At 50.7% G+C, this 19155-nt stretch overlaps 1 long non-coding RNA gene across 1 annotated transcript in view; it reads right to left on the bottom strand.

The window, feature by feature from the left end:
* Positions 1-19155, bottom strand: part of LOC127198133 (uncharacterized) — a 54885-nt gene continuing 35730 nt past the window's right edge. The window contains exon 3 of the long non-coding RNA XR_007831810.1: positions 1-490. This is a non-coding gene — a long non-coding RNA (uncharacterized LOC127198133). The remainder of the gene's footprint in view (positions 491-19155) is intronic.

Genomic DNA, 19155 nt, shown 5'->3' with positions numbered 1-19155 from the left:
CACACGCACACACGCATGCACACACTGCTTTTAAGTCTGAAAGGCACATGAAGTGGACCATCAGGTGTATGGCACATTCACTGATAAAATGTTCCCTATTCCCTCCGCCCCCCAAAAAAGTAGAGAAATCTTAATCAAGTCAAAGAGCAGAGAAGACAGGGCACTTCTGCTCGGATCTCAGCACTGTGGGCATCTCCGCAGAGGATAGCTGGCATGGAGGCAGTCACTCGCTGACCGCCGGACGCGTGGCCACATACACAAACACGACGATCAGCAGCACCACCACGGCCACGGTTGGCAGCACCACCGTGGTGATCTGCTGCCGGGCCTCCTGCATGGCCTGCTTGCGCTCCTTCTTGTCCTTGGACGTCTCCTTCTTTGGCTTCCCTTTGAGCTGACGCATCTTTGTTAGAGGATGCTGGGGAAGATACGTTCAGAGAGGGCTTGGGAGGAAGAGCTGGACACAGTCCTCTGTCCAGGCGGGAGATCTCTGCAAGGAGAACACCTGTGATCAGGAAGGAACAAGGGAAAGAAAAGAAATCTCAGGGCTGGGGCAAGGGCTCAGTGGGTAAGAGATAACACTACCCGTGTGAGGACTTGGGGACTCAGATCCCCAGTACCCACATATTAGGCCAGGCGTGGCTGCACAGGCCACTGCACATGCCAGCACGAGGGAACAGAGACAGGCAGCCTAGTCAAAACAGTGTGAGACCCTGCCTCAAGTCAGTAAGCGAGAGCAATAGCTGAAGACCCCCTCCCCCCCGCTCTGGCCTCCGTGTGTATAGCAAGCACCCCATCCTGAAGAGAAGCCCCTTAAGATTCAGCAAGGTCCAAGGGAAGAATCATTAAGACTCTGTCAGAAAGTCCCCTCCCCCAACGTTACGTAAGCAGTAAGGACTTCTGAGAAGACCCAGGCCAGATGAGCTGAACCGCCTGGAGAGACTCTAATCTCTGGAGCTGCCTGCAAGCTGTGCAAGCCTGCAAGCATAAGCAATCACGGTGCTTATGCAGTGTCACCCGTGCTGTGGTGAGATTTTGCTAAAGCAGCTTCCTGTGCGCCAGGCCTGCTCCTCTAAAGTGACCCTGAATTTATTAGTTCACTAAGTTGGACTTTGACAGTATCAATACTTTTGTCTGTCATTGGCTCTCTATCTGAAATAAAACAGATACATGGCTCCCCAGGAATGGTGTCATGTCCTCAACCTGCCCACATGGCATAGATTCCTCATTTACATGCACCACAAACACACACACACACACAGAGAGAGAGAGAGAGAGAGAGAGAGAGAGAGAGAGAGAGGAGACGAGAGAGGAGCGAGAGAGAGAGAGAGAGAGAGAGAGAGAATAGTTCAAGCAAACATAGTACACATATTTACAACTTGTAAACGGGAAAAGAAACAACAGGGGCCATGACAAGGCGACTCTGTCCAAACCCTCCAGAGCACCTGCTAGTGCTGGGCACCCTGCAGCGCTGAGGCTAGAAGTTGGGGGCTGGCTCTGCCTTCTAGGAACCACACTGCTGGGTGCAGGCTGTGCTGAGGGGAGAGTAGAGTCTAGTCAGATCCACAGTGAAGGCATGAGTCCATGGTCTCACCAGCCCTCAAGTGGCTTCTGTCTCGTGTTAAATTCTGAGACTCACCGAGACGCTCAGGCATCTGGAAAATGAGTTAGCACCCTCAGATAACTATAGCCTCTCTATGGAACTCTGCTTTTTAGTTTTAAGCAACAGAAATATACTTTGGCTGACTCAAATTAAGAACTTCACCCAAAAGTTTTGGCACCTCATAGATTCCTCAAAAAGTAAGAAGGGCAGCTCAGAAAGTGGGCAGCGTAGGGGAGGCTGCAGTGCCAAATTCTTGCTCAGATCCAGTTCCCAACGCACAGCCACCACAGCCTGTGTCTTCTCCGCAGGCCACAGTACCAATGTGTCTTCTCCACATGGCAGTACTTCGGCCGTGCTAGAAACACACGATGCTGACTGCCAAGACCAACTAACTCCACACCACCCAGCCTATGCTCAGGGTCAGTTTGTCCACAGTCCACCCTCCAACTCACTGCACACAGAGCAATCGCCAAACACAGGGAAGGAATCAGAGTTAGATACCGGGTGGCAATATACCAACCAAGATGATAGCCAGGGGAGCATCCAGGGACCCACATGAGGTTTCGTACTTCCTGGTGCTCCTCTGACAAAGGCTTTTATAGCAGAGGCCAGACCGCACATTCTGTATTGTCTGGGGTGGCCTGCTAGCGTGAGAATGAGGAAGCAGACATTCACAGCTGAGTGACCCTTCGGTGGAAGAGGCTGTTCTGAGTCAGGTCTTGATAGTATTCGTTTTTGTTTAAGGGATCCTAATCTCTCATTGCTCCTGCTTCCTTTGGAAACCTGAAGATGCACTTCACCCAATCAGATGACTAGCATAAATGTTCTTAGATTGCGTCCTAGCAGTCCCAGACAAGCAATGCAGCTCGCCCCTCACTTTTCAACAACTCCACACAGAGGTGGTAGTAACCACAGCCACTGGGTTCTTCTCCAGCAGCTGTGGCAATGCAAGCCTCCAGCCTGAGGCTGCTGAGAGGTGCTGGAACCTTTCGGAGGCAGGGCCTGGGTCACTGACAGCCATGTCCTTCTCTCTCTCTCTCTCTCTCTCTCTCTCTCTCTCTCTCTCTCTCTCTCTCTCTCTCTCTGCCGTCCGTCAGGAAGTGACCAGGGTTACTATCACAGCCTCCTCCTCCTATGGTGTGCTGCACCCACCAGGGGAGATCTAACTGACAACTTTGGAACTGTGAGGCAGAATGAGCCCTTCTCTTCATGGACTAACTATGTAGGGCATCCGTTTCTGGAGGATTCTGTAGTGGGTCCGCCCAGCACTGCTGCTTTGGAGGAAGGCCTGGCATTACAGACTCGCCTTTCCAAACCCTCCAAAGCTCAGATGTGCAGCTGTTAGGTTGCTTCCTCGAAACCCCGCACCATCATCAGTGCAAAGAAAACCAAGTAGGATCGATGTGGAAATGTGCGTGCCTGGTCCAGGGAAGGCTCTGCCTGCCCACTGAGTCCGGGATGGCACTGGCTGCTGAGACACTGCTACCACACTCTTGCGCCTGGCTCGGGTGGAGCAGGCTGATCCACTATCATCAGCCTCAGCTGCTACGCGAGGATTCACAGCTGCTGTGCTTGACAACAAAAACAAGGCTCGGTGAAACTCAGGCCAGAGCAGTGAGATCTGAACCCCACTGTCCTGCAACAGGCTTAGTTTCCCTACTGTTGAGAGAAAAACACCATGGGCTAAGGAGGACCTCCAGCAGTCATCCTGTCTGTAAACAGTACCCAGTGGCTTGTGACTGAGGGACAGCTCCCAGAGTCCATCCTTTTCCTGTAGAAGCAACCAGTAGTGCTGTTCCTGGTGGCCATTTCACTGCCAGGCTGCTGGGCAGTGCAACCGCACAGCTGTCTCTTGCAGAGTCCCTTCAGGCTGGCCCTGAGTCCTTGCACTAAGCACCCACTCTGGCTGACACTAGTGCCTGGCTTCTGGTCCTGCTCCTTCTGCTGCGGCTGGTACCTCCCACGCATGTGCAACTAACTCTCAAAGGCACGAGTGTCCATGAGGACCAGCTCCTGACATTTTTAAGACACACTGAGAAGTTCCCTGAGGCTGAGAGACACAAGCCCTGAGACCCCCGGGACAACACTAGCTGGGTCAGGATTCACAGGACAAACACAGTCCAAACTCTGGGTACTTCAACAGGTTATGGGTGGCTCCTGCCCAACTGTAGTAAGGAGGGGACGGGCACTGGGGCGGTAGAGTCAGCTCTCCCCAGGGTCTCAGTGAGGCCAGGGGCTTCATTCCGAGGGCAGCAAGGGCCCTTGATGGCTTGACACAGTGTTCTAATTTGCTACCTACTGCCAAAACCAGCCATGACCAAAAACAACTTGAAGAAGAAAAGGGTTCATGTCTCACGTGTCCTGACCACTGTCCATCGCTGCGGAAGTCAGGGCAGGGGCAGAAACTGAAACAGAGGCCATAGAGGAATGCTGCTGACTGGCTTGCTCTAGCAGCTTGCTTTTTTGTAAATGTAGCTCAGGACCACCTTGCATGAGGTGTCAGCACCCACAGTGGGATGGGCCCTCCCATATCATTCACCAATCAAGAAAATGCCCCGTTGGCCTATAGGCCAATCTGATGGAGGACATGTTCTCAACTGAGGTTCTCTCTTCCCAGACTGTCCCTAGTTGTGCCAAGCTGGCAGTGTAAAATAAGGTAACCCAGCATACCCAGGGAGGTGCAGTGAGCAGTGTGTCCCAGGGGAGGAAAAGGAGAGTGGTCTAAGTGGGTGGTGGGGTCTTGGACATGGGGAAGTCATTTGATGAAGACATCAGAGTGCTTGCCAGAAGCCCAATGGTTAGGCCTTAATGGCAGAGCAGACGTGACCAGTGAGGACCTGGCAGGGACAATGCAGAGGACTCCAAGCCTTGGAGACATTGGGTGGGCCACCAGCTGGCTAGTGACATGTCATGAGAGAACTGACAAGACAAAGGCCCGGTACAGGAGAGAAGATCCCAGGAAGACATTAAAGCTCTGGTCACACCTGCCCACGTGTAAGATTGTCTACTGAGTGTTGCCATGGAAATACCCAGGAGATCCTGAGAATCTGGAGCGGAACTACAGCAGGTCACCACAGCAAGGCAGACGGAGCACAGGACCTGGGACTAAACCCTGCTCACACACCCGCAGCCTGGAAGCTGCGGGTCAGGAGACATGGAGAAGAGGAAAAGAAACTGAAGAGAATGCTCCTCGTGGGACTCAGGAAGGCCAAGGTCACTGCTGAGAAGACACGACAGATGTAATATGCACCCACTCATCACTGCACCGGGCCAGCTGTGGAGGAGACAGGCTGTGACCAACAACTGCACGCGGCTGCTGAAGTCCCAAACTTTTTATTTGTCTGGCAATAGCATGTTTCAGAAAGTAACTGAGCATGTTGCTCCCTTCCTTGAGAGAATTTTGCCATTAAAAAAAAAAAAAAAAAAAATGGCTAAACAGACTCAAAGCACAGCTGACTTCCATGCTGGCATAAACACCTTCATATTCTCCCAGACTGTAAAGACAGACAGCACACGTTCTGAAAAGTGAAGTGCAGACAGCTGGCTTTACATTCTGATAGAAGACCGTGTGGCCAAAAAGGGTTTTCTGATTTTATTTTGATAATGAGGGTAACCAAAGGGTGTCCGAGGGTCTCGCAGAATCAAAGAGAACCCTGGGTATGAGAAGGCGCAGAGGTGAACACACACTCGCAGTGGGGAAGAGGAAAGAGCAGAGAGAAGAAGCTGATGGAAGGACACGGGGGCACGGGTCTGCCCTGGACACAGGAGCAGTCACAGGAAGGGTAGGTGACATTGGAGGAGACACGGGAGTGGGTGGGCACCCTGGAGGGGACACAGGAAGGGTGGTTCTGCCAAGAGGACACCCTGGGGGTGGGCATACTGAAGAAGACATAGGAGGGCTGGTTCAGCCTGCCTGGAGGGGACACAGGAGAGTTAAGATTGTACTAGAAAGGAACAAAGTCTTCTGGGGATTTTTGTTTGGTTTGGTTTTTGTTTTTGAAGTAAACTAGAGAATTTAGCTTCAGAGCTGGGATGCAGGTCAAAGGAAAGGGAGGCTTAAAATAATTATACTAAAAGGAAAAAAGCAGACAGGGAGAGATGGCCCACATGGTGGCATTGTTCTTCGAACACACTGGGGACCCCAAGTCACTAGCCTGGGCCTAGGCTGTATCTTGTGGACATCACCAGGACTTTGGAAAGCAGCTGAGCCACCTGGCCTACGCTCCAGGCCTGAGAAGCATGAGCGGCCACTGTGGTTGGACAGGCTTCTACATCTGAAATGCGTGGCCTTCCCTTGAGACACACAGGAGAAAGAACTACAGACGCTGCTGCTCCGTGCCCTGTATGACAACAGCAGGGACCAGGGTGTGGTTGGAACCAGGAACAGGGAGGTCCCAGCTCTACCGTGCCCCTCTTCCTGAGGCCACTGGTGTCTGTTTCCATGGTGATAAACTCCTTTTTCACCTTGAGCTGCCTCAGATGTTCTCTACACTGAACATGGAATACAGCCCCAGTTTAAATATTCCTCCGGAGCCACAGCTTATCCAAGGAGGGAGTAGCACTGCCCACCACCAACCTACAAGTGACCGTAAAAGTCTACAATGCCATCACCCTCTGGGCACACCCCACACACCTTCCTGTCCACCCCTGGCTCTTTGGGGCCACATCTGATGGGTTCACCTGTCCCTTGCAGAGAGGAAAAAGAGGTTTTAAGCTCACCACTTCAGCAGGCCTCCCTCAGCAGCAGCTCCGGCCTGTCCCTAGCCCATGCTCCCAATTGTAACTGTTTCCCCAACAGGATTCCTTACACATATGCACTGCTACATTCTTTGATGGACGTTTTTTGTCCAGGTTGGAGATCACACTGTACATACCTGATCTACGCAGTAAGACGGAAGCTGATGCCACCAGTTCGCCACCACAGCCTCTAGCCCCCATCACCGAGGAAACGGAAACATCACAAACACTGAGTTCTACCTGGTTCTAATGGGACTTCACATGTCCAACCCCCACCAACGGAAGCTGATGGCAACTGGCCGACTATGGACTCTTCCAAGTGGCCAGTGGGAGGAGTCTGGAGGTAGGGGGTGGGTGTATGGGGGAGATGAGGAACTGCTGTGGTTAGGGGTTTTCTCTGATAACTTTACAGCCTCCCACGCATGTGCACATTGATGGACACACACACACACACACACACACACACAGAGTATATGTTCTAAATGACCTCTTTCCCCCCACTTCATATCAGAGATCATAATGTCTATGGCATTATGTATATGAACCCTAGCAGGGCAACAGCTGGAAGCAGGGCTCAGCCTCAGCTCTGCACATGCAGTTACAAGGCCCCGGGCAATGGATTCCATTTTCCACAGCATGACTCCTCTGTAAACCAGGTGGGAAGGCTGCTCTGCAGAGTTACTGAAACAGCAGAGACAACCTACTACCTGTTCTCCTACTGTACGCCTTGGGGCCAAAGCTGAGCCCAGTGAGGAGCGCACGGAGGCTGACCGCCCAGAGAGCGCTGCCCTTGTACATGAGGCTGGATGTTCTGAACACACCTACGGCTTGGTTGTTTTAAATTTACTGGGAGACAGAATCCTCAACACTTTCTCTTTCCCTTAGTAAGCAACCAGCTGCTGGGCAGTTGTTCAAAGGCTGGTTCCTGCTATCAAGGGCAGACTCTAGAGAACAAAGGTTACTCCCAAGTATACCATGAAGACAGAGAAACTGAGGCTAGGAGCTGCAGGCCCCAGATCCCAAGCGACAGGCACCGCTGGGTTTCCAACCTGGCTCAGGTGCTGCTCCACGCCTCTGCTCCCGAGCAGCCAGAATCAGCATCTGTGCGAGACCGCGGGCCACCTTTCCAGCTCGCCAGCTTTAAAAGCTGCAGCCAGAGTACGTGTGAAAGTCAGACCCCACTCTCTACTCAACTGTGGAGAATGTCCTGTCCATTGGCTAGATCTGGGTAGAGGTTTGAAGTTTACGGCCTGTATTGTCCTTGGCTGGTGCCATAGTTTGAGCGGGACCCCTGGGCCCAAATCTGCCTATCATAATGTTCTACTTGTAGGTTTCTAGGATCCTCTGGATCCTTCAACTTTGCCATTCTCCCATGCTTCTCTCATCTAGAGTCCTAATAGGATGTCCTCCCCTCTGTCCCAGTTTCCTGGTTAGTGAAGACTTTCATGGGACATGCCCCTTGGGCTAGTATGCAGATATAAGTGAGTATATACCATTTAACTCTTTCTGCTTCTGGGTTAACTCACTCATTATGATCATTTCTAGTTCAATCCATTTGTCCACAAATTTCAGGAATTCCACGTCCCCTGAATGGGGAGACCTGGTGGCACTCAGAGGAAGGATAGCAGGCTACCAAGAAGAGACTTGATATCCTATGAGCACAGGGGAAGGAAGTCCCCCTCAGTCACAGTCATAGGGGAGGGGAGTAAGGGGAAAATGGGAGGGAGGAATAGGAAGATACAAGGGAGGGGATAACCATTGAGATGTAATATGAATAAATTAATAAAATAAAATTTATTAAAAAAAAAAGAAAAAAGAAAGATAACTCTTGCCATTAAAAAAATAAAAATAAAAATAAAAAATAAAAGCTGCAGCCGCAGGAAGAGCGTGAGCCCTGCAGGCTGTCTTACCGGCTACTGACGGATTCCGTCTCAAGACAGGCTCGCCCTGGTGCCTGGAACAGTGTACTCGAAAGCTTTTTGCAAACTTTGCTTACTAAAGAGATGGGACTTGATTCACTGAGAACCCCAGCTTCTCACGCAGGCGCCTGGGCTGCACAGTTGTGAAAGGTAAAAGCAGGGCTGCATCCTGTCAGAATGAGCATGAGGGCTCGGCGGCTCCAAACACCCTCGTGGTCAGTGCAGCCTTCGCCACCCATCGCTATACTTGCCCAGGGCCAACAGCATGAAGGCGGACAATAGTTGGAGACATGGCCACCAAGTACAGTGTGACCTAGCCTGGAGTCCATGTTAAGTTGCTGAGGACTGTGGCAATTATATCTCACCACTCAACACATGAAGAAGAGTCCAGTATCCACGCCCAGGGCACGTGGCCGGCCTGTTCTCTGTGTAGGCCTCACTTCTTAAGCAGCAGAGAAGATAGTTTATGGAGCTGCCTAAGACAGCGGCAGTCTTTTTCTCCTGCTGTGACCACTTTGCTCCACTCTGGCACAGAGTAGGGGCAAGGGGCAGGCAGGCTACTAGGGAGACTAAGAAAGACAGGAAGTCTGACTCCCGCTGAACGGCTGCTAACCACCTGCTCACTTACAATGACAGCCATGCAGAAGCTGGCTCCTCTGTCACCTACTGCTAACAGGCCAGAGGCCTGAGCAAGCACAACCAGACGTGTGTGTGTTGCATGTGTGTGTGTGTGTGTGTGTGGTGTGCATGTGTGTGTGTGTGGTGTGCATGTGTGTGTGTGTGGTGTGCATGTGTGTGTGTGTGGTGTGCATGTGTGCGTGTGTGCATGTGTGTGGTGTGTGTGTGGTGTGTGTGTGTGTGTGTGTGTGTGTGTGTGTGTGTGGTGTAGGGGAAATCAGAACTACAGACAGAAGCACATCTCACAGTGAGGGCAGAAGGATCAAGAAAACGCACAATTTGACAACACCAGGATCAGTCACGCCTGAAATAGAACGGACTGGCATGAAATGCCAGGGTTCTCAATAACTCCAGCAGGTAACATTTCTTAGCAACTGGGGTTTGCAAAGTGCTTTCCTGTGCATTATTCATTTCATCCTCACAGTCACTCTGCATGGCACTTGTATTTCTTACTTAACGAGAAAAGACAGCACACACAGAGCAATTAAGGGCATGGCAGGGGCTCAGCCCTTTGCCAGTAATTCTAGGGATGGTGACTCTGGACGACCACTTCGCCTCTTAGACCCTTAATTACCTCATTGTAAATTAGGGATAAAAATACCTCTCACTCAAACATTTCTTAAGTTGTACTGTACACTGGGACAATGGCAGGAAGGAAACAGTGCTGTGGACAGGGGCTGTCTCCACTCAGGGCATGTAAGGAGACAGACACCAGCCTCCAGGAGGCTGCTAATTTTCTGGTAAATGGCAGCAGAGGGCTTCAGGAGAAAGTGACCCTGCCAGAGCCTGGCAGAAGGTAAGGAATGGCCTGTCAGTCAGGAGGGCAGCAGAGCAGAGTCAGCCCCAGCCCCGCTGGTGGCCATGTCTGGCATACCTCAGGATGACACAGGTCAGCAAGGCTGCAGAGGGCAGGAGAGTGGTGCTGCCGGGTCTCAACCCCTGGGCAAATGGCTCAAGTGCCTATTTAACATATCAAAGTGGCCATCAGGTTCTCCCTGCAATCCCTTAGTCCCTAGCCACTGCAGAGCCCTCCTGGCTGGCATACCTCCTCCAGCCTAGGGCCTGGGCTGCTCTTCCCTATAGAATCCAACCATTTTGCAGCTCTCTCTTTGTACCTCTGGGCCTTCTGGCGGCCGCACCCGGTTTCCCTGCTCCCCTCTCCTCACAGGGCACAGCTCAGCCAGTCTCCCAGATGTCCACTCTACACTCTCCCAGATGTCCGTGCCTCTGCCTCTGCCCTCCCACATATCTAAATGTCTTCCTTTACCATACCTAGGAGCAGCCATGTTCATTTTATTTTATTTTATTTTATTCAAGTACAGTGCTGAAAGATCAGAAAGCTAGAACAGACCAAGAGTGAGATGAAGACCCACAAGGAATCTGCTAACTTTTTTTTTTTTTTTTTTTCAAGAACTCGGTGGCAAAATTCCCCAGAGGCAAAAACTGAAGCAAGGGGCTCAGTGGTGAAACTAATGAATCCTTCATGCATGGTGTGGTGACTGGGTCCTGGAGAAGGGCACATGTGGTCACATGCTGGGTACACTTAGAGAGCCTGACAGATTGGCAAAGTGGCATGAAGAGAGAGAAACGAACCAAAGACTGATCTGAACAAAACACACTGGAGTGTGGGGATTCTGGGAAAGAAGAAGCTGGACACATGAGGCAGCTCTGAGAGACTGTGAGGCACATTAAGGCCTCAGCAGGTAGCTGAAAGGCGGCCAGCCTTCAGTCTGAGGAGACGCTGGATCCTTCTGGTCTGGAGCTATGGAGCTATGGGAGATGAGATATGGTCAGAAAAAGCTGATGAGTACGCACAGGCCAAAACTGGATCTGAGAACTGAGCCCTGCTCCCACTGGGTCAGAGAACTGAGCCCTGCTCCCACTGGATCTGAGAACTGAGCCCTGCTCTCACTGGATCAGAGAACTGATCCCTGCTCCCACTGGATAAGAGAATTGATCCTTGTTCCCACTGGATCTGAGAACAAAGCCCTGCTCCCACTGGATCTGAGAACTGAGCCCTGCTCCCACTGGGTCAGAGAACTGAGCCCTGCTCCCACTGGATCTGAGAACTGAGCCCTGCTCCCACTGGATCAGAGAACTGATCCCTGCTCCCACTGGATAAGAGAATTGATCCTTGTTCCCACTGGATCTGAGAACTGAGCCCTGCTCCCACTGGATCTGAGAACTGAGCCCTGTTCCCACTGGATCTGAGAACTGAGCCCTGCTCCCACTGGATCTTGGAGAGCTGAAAGGAACCAGTAAGAGAGAAAAGAGAATCAGGGGAAAAAATGAGTAAGAACAGAGTATCTTGGAAGAAGCCAAGTGAAGAAGGTGTTTCGGGGGAAAGAGGCTCTCCACTTGGTATGGCCACGGCTGGGGCAGCAGAGCCTCTGAGCTGTTGCGAAGGGGACACGGAAGCAGGAAGGAGGCGGGAACATGCAGCCCTTCACAAACCCTCAGCAGACAACTCCTCAGTGAGGACTCGGGGCAGTCCTGTTTTGCCATCTGTTGGCCCACAACTACAAGCAGGTCACTTCATCTCTATATGCCCCAGGCTTCTCACCTGAAAAATGGAGTGAGTAGTTGCAGCTAGAGAGCTAAGTGTGAGAACAACACCTGCTGCTTAGTGAGTAAATGCAAGGACCCGTCAACCCGTTCTCATGACGGGGAGTATTGACAAAGCCACTGTGCATGAGAAAGTAATGTGGGAAAGAAATAAGCAGCCCAGCAGGCAGCGAGAGGGAGAGGGGAAAGTCACAAAATACCTGTTCAGGTAGGGCACGGGGTTGCTAGAGGGCTATGGTGTCTGGCACTGCACAGCATCCAGCTCCTTACAAGATATGCATCTCAAAACAAGGTGAGGCAGCTGCACCCAGACAGAAAACCCTGCTGAATCCTCAATTGTACCACACTCGCTATGCCACAGCCCTCCCTTCCCAGCTTTGAATTACTGCCACGTTTCCCAGACTAACTTACAGTCGCGTGCCTCTCCTGCTTAGGAGAAAACACTCTTGGCTCAGAGATGACTGGATCTTGGCAGGGACCTCATGAGCACAGACCGGCCTCATACACACCTTCCATTATCCAAAGCTCTGTGCATCAGCAAAGGCTGAGCCGCATGTCAAAGCTGGAGCGCTGGAAGGCGAGCCCTGAGCCAATGAGCAGAAGTTACAGGGAACTAGGCTAGGAAGTTCTCTATCTCTAAAAGAGGCCAAGGGAGGCAAAGAGATGAACTGCAGTCTGCAGAAATTCTACAGTCTGGTCAAAGAGACATCCCTCACAGCTGCCGCTGTTTCCCTCTAGAGCGTTCTCTGACTGATGAACAGGTTCCTCTGAGATGGAAAGCACATTGCATGTGTGAAAGCGCCCAGCAATGTGACCAGCTCTTCCAGACACTGCCAATCTTCAATGGCAAATCCTCCTCAAACCCATAGGCACCCTCAACTTCACCTGCTATTCAGTCAGATACTTTAAAACAGCAGGCATGCCAAGCAAGACCATGTCATCTATCAGCTAACGACAGCCCAACAATACAATGGTTTAGGACTATAAGGCAAGGCTCAGGGGAGAACTCACGAGGAGGTGCGGGCCAGTCAGATATATGCGTTCAGTCTAAGTCTAATTTCTCCATCTGACCATCTCACTTTAAAGGCCAGTTGGAGGCACAGCCGGCCTAACGGTAAAGCTTCATTGTATCGGCTCTGTTATCTTCTATGTCACGGAAGCCCCCTATAACCTTAGCCTTGTTTGGATAGAATGTCACACACCATGTTGAAGCCATCTGCGGTTCTCCCTGACCCCTGACCACATACTCAGGCCTTCAGCTCTCCCTGGCACCAGGCCTTCATTCCAGAAAAAAGAAACCAATATTAAGGTTCTAGAACTAGCCCGGGGCCCAGAACCCAAGTAGGTAATGGGTGAGTGTCAAACCTCAGCAGCCTGGTCCACACCCTGCTCTTCACTAATAAGCTTGTTAAACCTCATCCAACAACTACCCGTGTTTAATATTCTTACATGTCATTTCCCACAGATTGAAACAAGGTCCTTGAGGGGACACAGCACATCACCCCATGGCTCTAGGCCCCCTGTGGCTGATGCTTTACGTTGTACCCCAAACAAGAATTTGCCAAACTGTCCCTGCCACCAGATCTGGGCACACACCCCTCTCCATCCTAGATGTGAATACGGCCCTACATTTAAAAAAAAAAAAAAAAAGAATAGCAACTGCCTATCCCCAAAACACCAAATGCAAGGCAGCCTTGGTATACTAGATGCCTGATGCTGGTGGTGGGACCTGTTCTCTTGGGACTTCAGTTCTGACTGAGGAAGAGCACAATAAATAACTGTGTGTGCTGTGGGGAAGGACCAAGCCGTGAACACAGATGGAGCAGGAAGGGGCTGGTGCAGACTGTGATGTAGGACTGTCTTTCTCTGGTTACAAAGGATATGAGGAGGGTGTGAGGAAGAAGCGGGGAGGTGAAGGTCCTGAGGCAGGAGTAGCCTGAAATGTGTCACATTCAGAAAGATGGCTGTGGCAGTCTGAGCAGACGGGCCCATGTGGTCAGTGGTGCAGCAAACAGCGGAACTAGACAGATGGATTGAAATGACTAAGAAAGCCAACTGGTGACAACTTGAGGCCTATTATCTGGTTTCACTGTAGCCCTAGATTCCTTGGGGAAAAAAATCCAAATATTCCACAAAAGACGGTGAGCTGGGTGCTATAAAGTTTACCAAGCAGTATTTGTTCATGGGATTTCCTAAGAGTGGGTCTTGAGGTGGGAGAAGGAAAAAAGCCCCATCAGACAATGACCTTGAGCTACTAATGTTCATTTGTCATTAACAAATTGACAAATATTTGGCCTTGAATTCAGAGACCCTCTTTTGGTTTGAACTTGGTTTAGCCTGACTTACTGCTTGAATGAAGTGCACAGAACAGCAGGGAAGGCGAGCTGCTCACATCTCAGATTTCCCAATATCCCAGCTTAGCCATGGCTTCTGTCCACGCAGATCCCCGTGGAGTCACTATCAGTAAGGCCTACATCAAGCAGAGCGTGTATGGTCCCTGGCCACACTCATGGCTGCTGACTTGTTCACTAGGGGGCTAATCTGGCTCCTACAACATTAAACTTAGAATCTGATGTCACTGCACCCCAAAGCTGCAGAGGGAGGAACAGGAAGATACAAGGGATGGGATAACAACTGAGATGTAATATGAATAAATTAATAAAATATATTTTTTAAAAAGCATTAAAAAAAAAAAGGTAAAGCTGCAGTCCCCTTGGCTTTCATCGGCTCTGTGACCTGCCTCCCAGTCCCTCAACTTCCAAATGCCAGGGTCACAATGGAGCCAAGGGCTTAGCTTGGCTTAGCTAAAGCACTCAACCAATCACACACACACACACACACACACACACACACACACACACACACACACACACACACACCTTCCCCGCCCCCTGAACCACTCCCACCTCAACCCTGTGATCCCACTGCCCGTGCTACACGTTGCTGACATGCCTGGGCCTCCCGGGTCCTCCATCTGCTGACTGTAGCCCTGGAACAATTCCTCCACAGCCACACGTCTGTCAGCACATAGCATTGCTACTTTAAGCCTTCCCACCTGGCTGGTGTCAGTCAGCCCAATCCTCTTGGTAACACTGCTGGAGCCAAAAGCCCAGACCTGTCCAGGGCTACCCTCCTGTGTCTCCCTGACACCCTTCACTCCCCTTGTGCTCCCCTCTATCCCCATAGCCTTGAATTTGGGGCTGATCTTTGTTCCCAAAGACTGCCAAAACAGCTGCCTAACCTGTGTTTTCTCTGAAGCTCACTGTCCTCTCAGTCCCTATGTATGAAAACATCCCTAAACCCCTGTAGCAGCACTGCTCATATGGACAGGGTTAAAGCCTGCCTGCCTGCCCATCCCCCTCACTTCCCCTTACCAGCAAAAACATACGGCAAACTTCAAAATCACTGTAGCAGCAGATATGGAGATATGGCGTGTTTTCAGCAGAGGGGTGCCGATGACTCACCTAAGCCTCATGCTTGTTTGCAAGTATAGTCACTGGAAACTTTTTTCAGCAAGAAAATATTACCGGCATGAATATACATTACTCGATATGCAGGGTTAAAAAAAAAACCAGCCTGTCAGACTAATAATGAGAGAGCCAAGCGAGCAGTAACTGATCGTTCAACATTCTAACCGTTAGAAACCGTGAAGAATTCAAGATTTTGCTGACACAGCGCCATTAAGAGTACCATTTCCAAGATCTGAGGAAACTGGAAGCCAGAATGTCCAAGCCCAGCAGGGCCCTGGCTAGCGGTGCCAGCAGTGTGAGGCATGCACTGCACCACTGCATTTCAGCAGCAAGCCCAGCAGGGCCCTGGCTAGCGGTGCCAGCAGTGTGAGGCATGCACTGCACCACTCCATTTCAGCAGCAAGCCCAGCAGGGCCCTGGCTAGCGGTGCCAGCAGTGTGAGGCACGCACTGCACCACTGCATTTCAGCAGCAAGCCCAGCAGGGCCCGGGCTAGCGGTGCCAGCAGTGTGAGGCACGCACTGCACCACTGCATTTCAGCAGCAAGCCCAGCAGGGCCCTGGCTAGCGGTGCCAGCAGTGTGAGGCACGCACTGCACCACTGCATTTCAGCAGCATGTCATCTGTCATCGCTAAACTAGAGTCAGGCCTCACAATGGTGGGTCTAGGCTTTTGAGTCCCACATCCACGAGAACGGGTTAAAAGAGCCGGAGAAATGACCCCGCAGGCAAAGGTGCTTTCCACCAAGCCTGACAGCCCGCACTTGATCCCTGAGAACCACATGGTGGGAGAGAGCCGGCCCAGGTTCCTCTCTGACCTCCACACATGCCCTAGCACGCCCCTCCCCCAAACACAAACACACAATAAAGTAAAAAAAATTTTTTTTAAAGAATAGGTTAAAAGACACAGGATGGGACTCAATGCTGCTATCTTTCGGGGGCGGGGGGTCTTAGGAAGACAGTCATACTCCAAAGAGGAATCTGACCTAGAACTCCTTAGTGTAAATTCCACAACAGCATTCCTCTAGCTACAGAATTAAGCTTGTCTCAAGTAAGCTCCACCATGGTGTGGCTCCTCCTGGCTGCCCGAGCTCACGCCCCACCCCAGCACGTCTCCCACACCTACCTACTACTCTGCCACCTATGGGCCTCCCACCATAAAGGTCACATGACTTTCTACTCTAAGGGTGGGGAAGGGGCCCCCTCTCTGAGCCCTAGGGCTCCTGGTCATAAACGTGACCGCAGTGCCGTGACACCTGCCGACTCCCTTGTGAGGCATCTCATGGGCCTCTTTTCCTGTGATTCATCAGTCATATTTCAAACTTAAGATCACAGAACAGCTGTGTTCACTCGAGGCCACCAAAACTCCAGCTGGGATTTCCGTATTTCTGTTCATTACCTTGAACAGGAAGCCTGTGAAGATGGGGTGTTAGGTCAAGGTGGAGGAGGGGGTGCTTTTCAGAGATGTGCTGCCGTGTGTAAACACTCCACAGAGAAAGTTCAAGGTCAAGATAAGGAAAGCTTCAGGACAGAATGCATTTAAAAGGAGGGCTGCACTGTCGTAGCTTTGCGTTTCTTTTCTCTCTGTAGGATGTCAGTCTTCTCCACCACCAGCTTAGAATCCTTCATGAGCTCCTGAGTTACAACATTACTGAACACTCTTAGGTCAAAAATATTTCAGGAAGAGGACCACTCGGGGAGGGGAGGCGGTGCTATGGTGTTATCTCACTGTGCATTGGCCGCAAACTTAGGAAGGTGCCCAACAAAACAATGATCCACCTCTGAGTCCTAGGAATAGAACAAATCAGCCCATTCCAGTCCCAAAACACAACAGCCACCCCCATACAGTACGTCCTTGAGAGCCTGCCAGTTATTTTATTGCATTTAAAAAATCAGTCATTGTCATCTTCAGTAAAGATAATGCTCAGCCCACGGTGGGGGGCGGGGGGTGGGGGGAGACAGGCAGCAGGTGCCGGGCAGCCAGCTGACAGGCTATGGCAGTCAGCTGGGCAAACAAGAAGCTGACTTGGTGTTTGATTAGGTTTGAGACTGACTTAGAAAAGGAGGCAAGCTGACCATTACCAGACAACTCTCCAAATCTTGGTTTGAAAAGAAAAGCAAGTCAACTACTACGTGCCTAGCTGAGGTGGGGGGAAAGGATCTCCAGAGAGCAAAACATGGCTACATGAAGCTCAAGGTGCCCGCGCCACACCCACATTTGCTAACTGTACAACAGCAAACAGAAAAGGCTCCTGGACACAAAGGAGTCATGGGGAATGACAGGCACGTGGAGGTGGTCTCATTACTCGGCTTTTCCTCTAAGTAACCAAGTGTCCCTGCCACTGTGACACCTTAAGGTAGAGCGCAACCAATGAGACCAAGTTCAACTGGGAGGTGCACAGCTGCCTCTGTTACAGCCCCAGCACCACACCAAGTGCCAGAGCCTCACGGTTAGGAAAACAAAGCCGGAAGCCAGGCAAGGCGGCACACACCTATAATCCCAGCACTCGGGGAGGCAGAGGCAGGTGGATAGCCGGGAGTTCAAGTCCAGCCTGGTCTACAAAGCAAGCCCAGGACAGCCAAGGCTATACAGGGGAATCCTATTTCAAAAATCAAAACAAAACAAACAAAAAGCCCTGAGGTATCTAACAACAAGCCAAATGGATAGAGGAAATATAATATAGAATTATTTCAGCCATCAAAGGCAAAATTATGTCATTTGCAAGAAAATAGATTATACCAAAGATTATCATATCGTGCAAATTAAGCCAGCCTCAGAAAGACAAACTTCAGTTTTCCCTCATTTGTGCTTCCTAGATTTCATGGAGATATGTAGAGTGATATATACATATATGACATGAAAGTGAAGTAAAGTGCTTAGGGGACGAAAGGCAACAATGGCTGGGAAGGGTGACAGCGGCAGCAGAGAGATATGGGGGGACACACACTGCAAGTACAAAATGCCTCGATGTGACGGCATAACATATAATGGAAACGCACAATAAAACCTTTTTTTTTTTTTAATTTTGCTCTATTCTACAACTGCAAGCACACGGCCTGATAGATTCTTCGTTTACAGCATCATGGGAGGTTTGCTGATTTCTCAACTCAAATCGTCCCAGTAAAAGCGTACTGTCTCAACTCAAATAGTCCCAGTAAAAGCGTACTGGGATCAGTCACAGGCCTTGCGACCTATACCTTGAGAGCATGGTTCTGTTTAGAGGCCTCCTGTTCAGTCCCATTGGCAACTGGTATCAAATACAGAGGAAGGCCTTCCAAAGGAAGAGACCGGAAAGGTCAGCCTATTTCAGGAAACAATGGTTCATTGAAACTGCATCCTGCTCTCTAGCTAATCTGCTTCCTTCTGGACCACAACCTGGCCTCGCACTGCGCCGTCTGTTTTCCAACTTCCCCATCAGAGGACAAATCAAATGTCAGTTGACAATCTGCTTTCTAATTAAAAGTCGATTTCCTAATTTTTTAGAAACTACATGTAGCTGAACAACGCCACACGGTAACTCAGTGTGCAACGCCACCTTGATTGACAGGACTATTTGCAATTGTTTTAAAAGGGAGAAAGAAAACATCATCAGATGCGGCAGCATCAAGCTGATTGGACAGACTTCCTGTTGACTTATGCAGAAGGACCATGCAGCGTTCATACTGCTGGCCCTAAGTGGGAGAGGGCGCTTTCAAAGCTGCTAGGCTGGCAGCAGAGAAGCATCAGGGTACACAGAAGAACCAGATTCCTGAACGGAACCTGGAGTTGGAAAGGGTGGGACTCCAGGTTTCTTGACACAGGCAGCCAACAAGGAAGGGAGAAAACAGACTACCTCTACGTCCGCTCATGCCCTCAGAGCAAGCTTTGACCTTCTGAGCTTGCCTTCCGTCCGCCTGCCTGTCTCCTCAGACTGCCGGGAGAAGGAAACTGGACGTCATGTGTAGAATGACCTGCAAGTGGGAAGGCACTCTAGACCCGAGAGACTGCTATGGCTGTGGTCACCAACGAAGGGCTGGACTTGTCCACTCAAGGATAGCAACCACGAAGATGCCAGGATGAGTTTCTCTGGAATAATTACCAGGTGCAGGCAGTTTGGGAAAGGGAACTACAGGCTAGTTTAAAGTAAAATGCTCTGGTAGGGAGACAGTTACATGCAGCTCTTCACTAAGCAGCCTTAGAGGTGAG

This window comes from Acomys russatus, chromosome 14, assembly GCF_903995435.1.
Source record: "Acomys russatus chromosome 14, mAcoRus1.1, whole genome shotgun sequence".
NCBI lineage: Eukaryota > Metazoa > Chordata > Mammalia > Rodentia > Muridae > Acomys > Acomys russatus.
The sequence above is the reverse complement of the archived record's forward strand: the minus strand, read 5'-3'. Positions and strand labels throughout refer to the sequence as shown.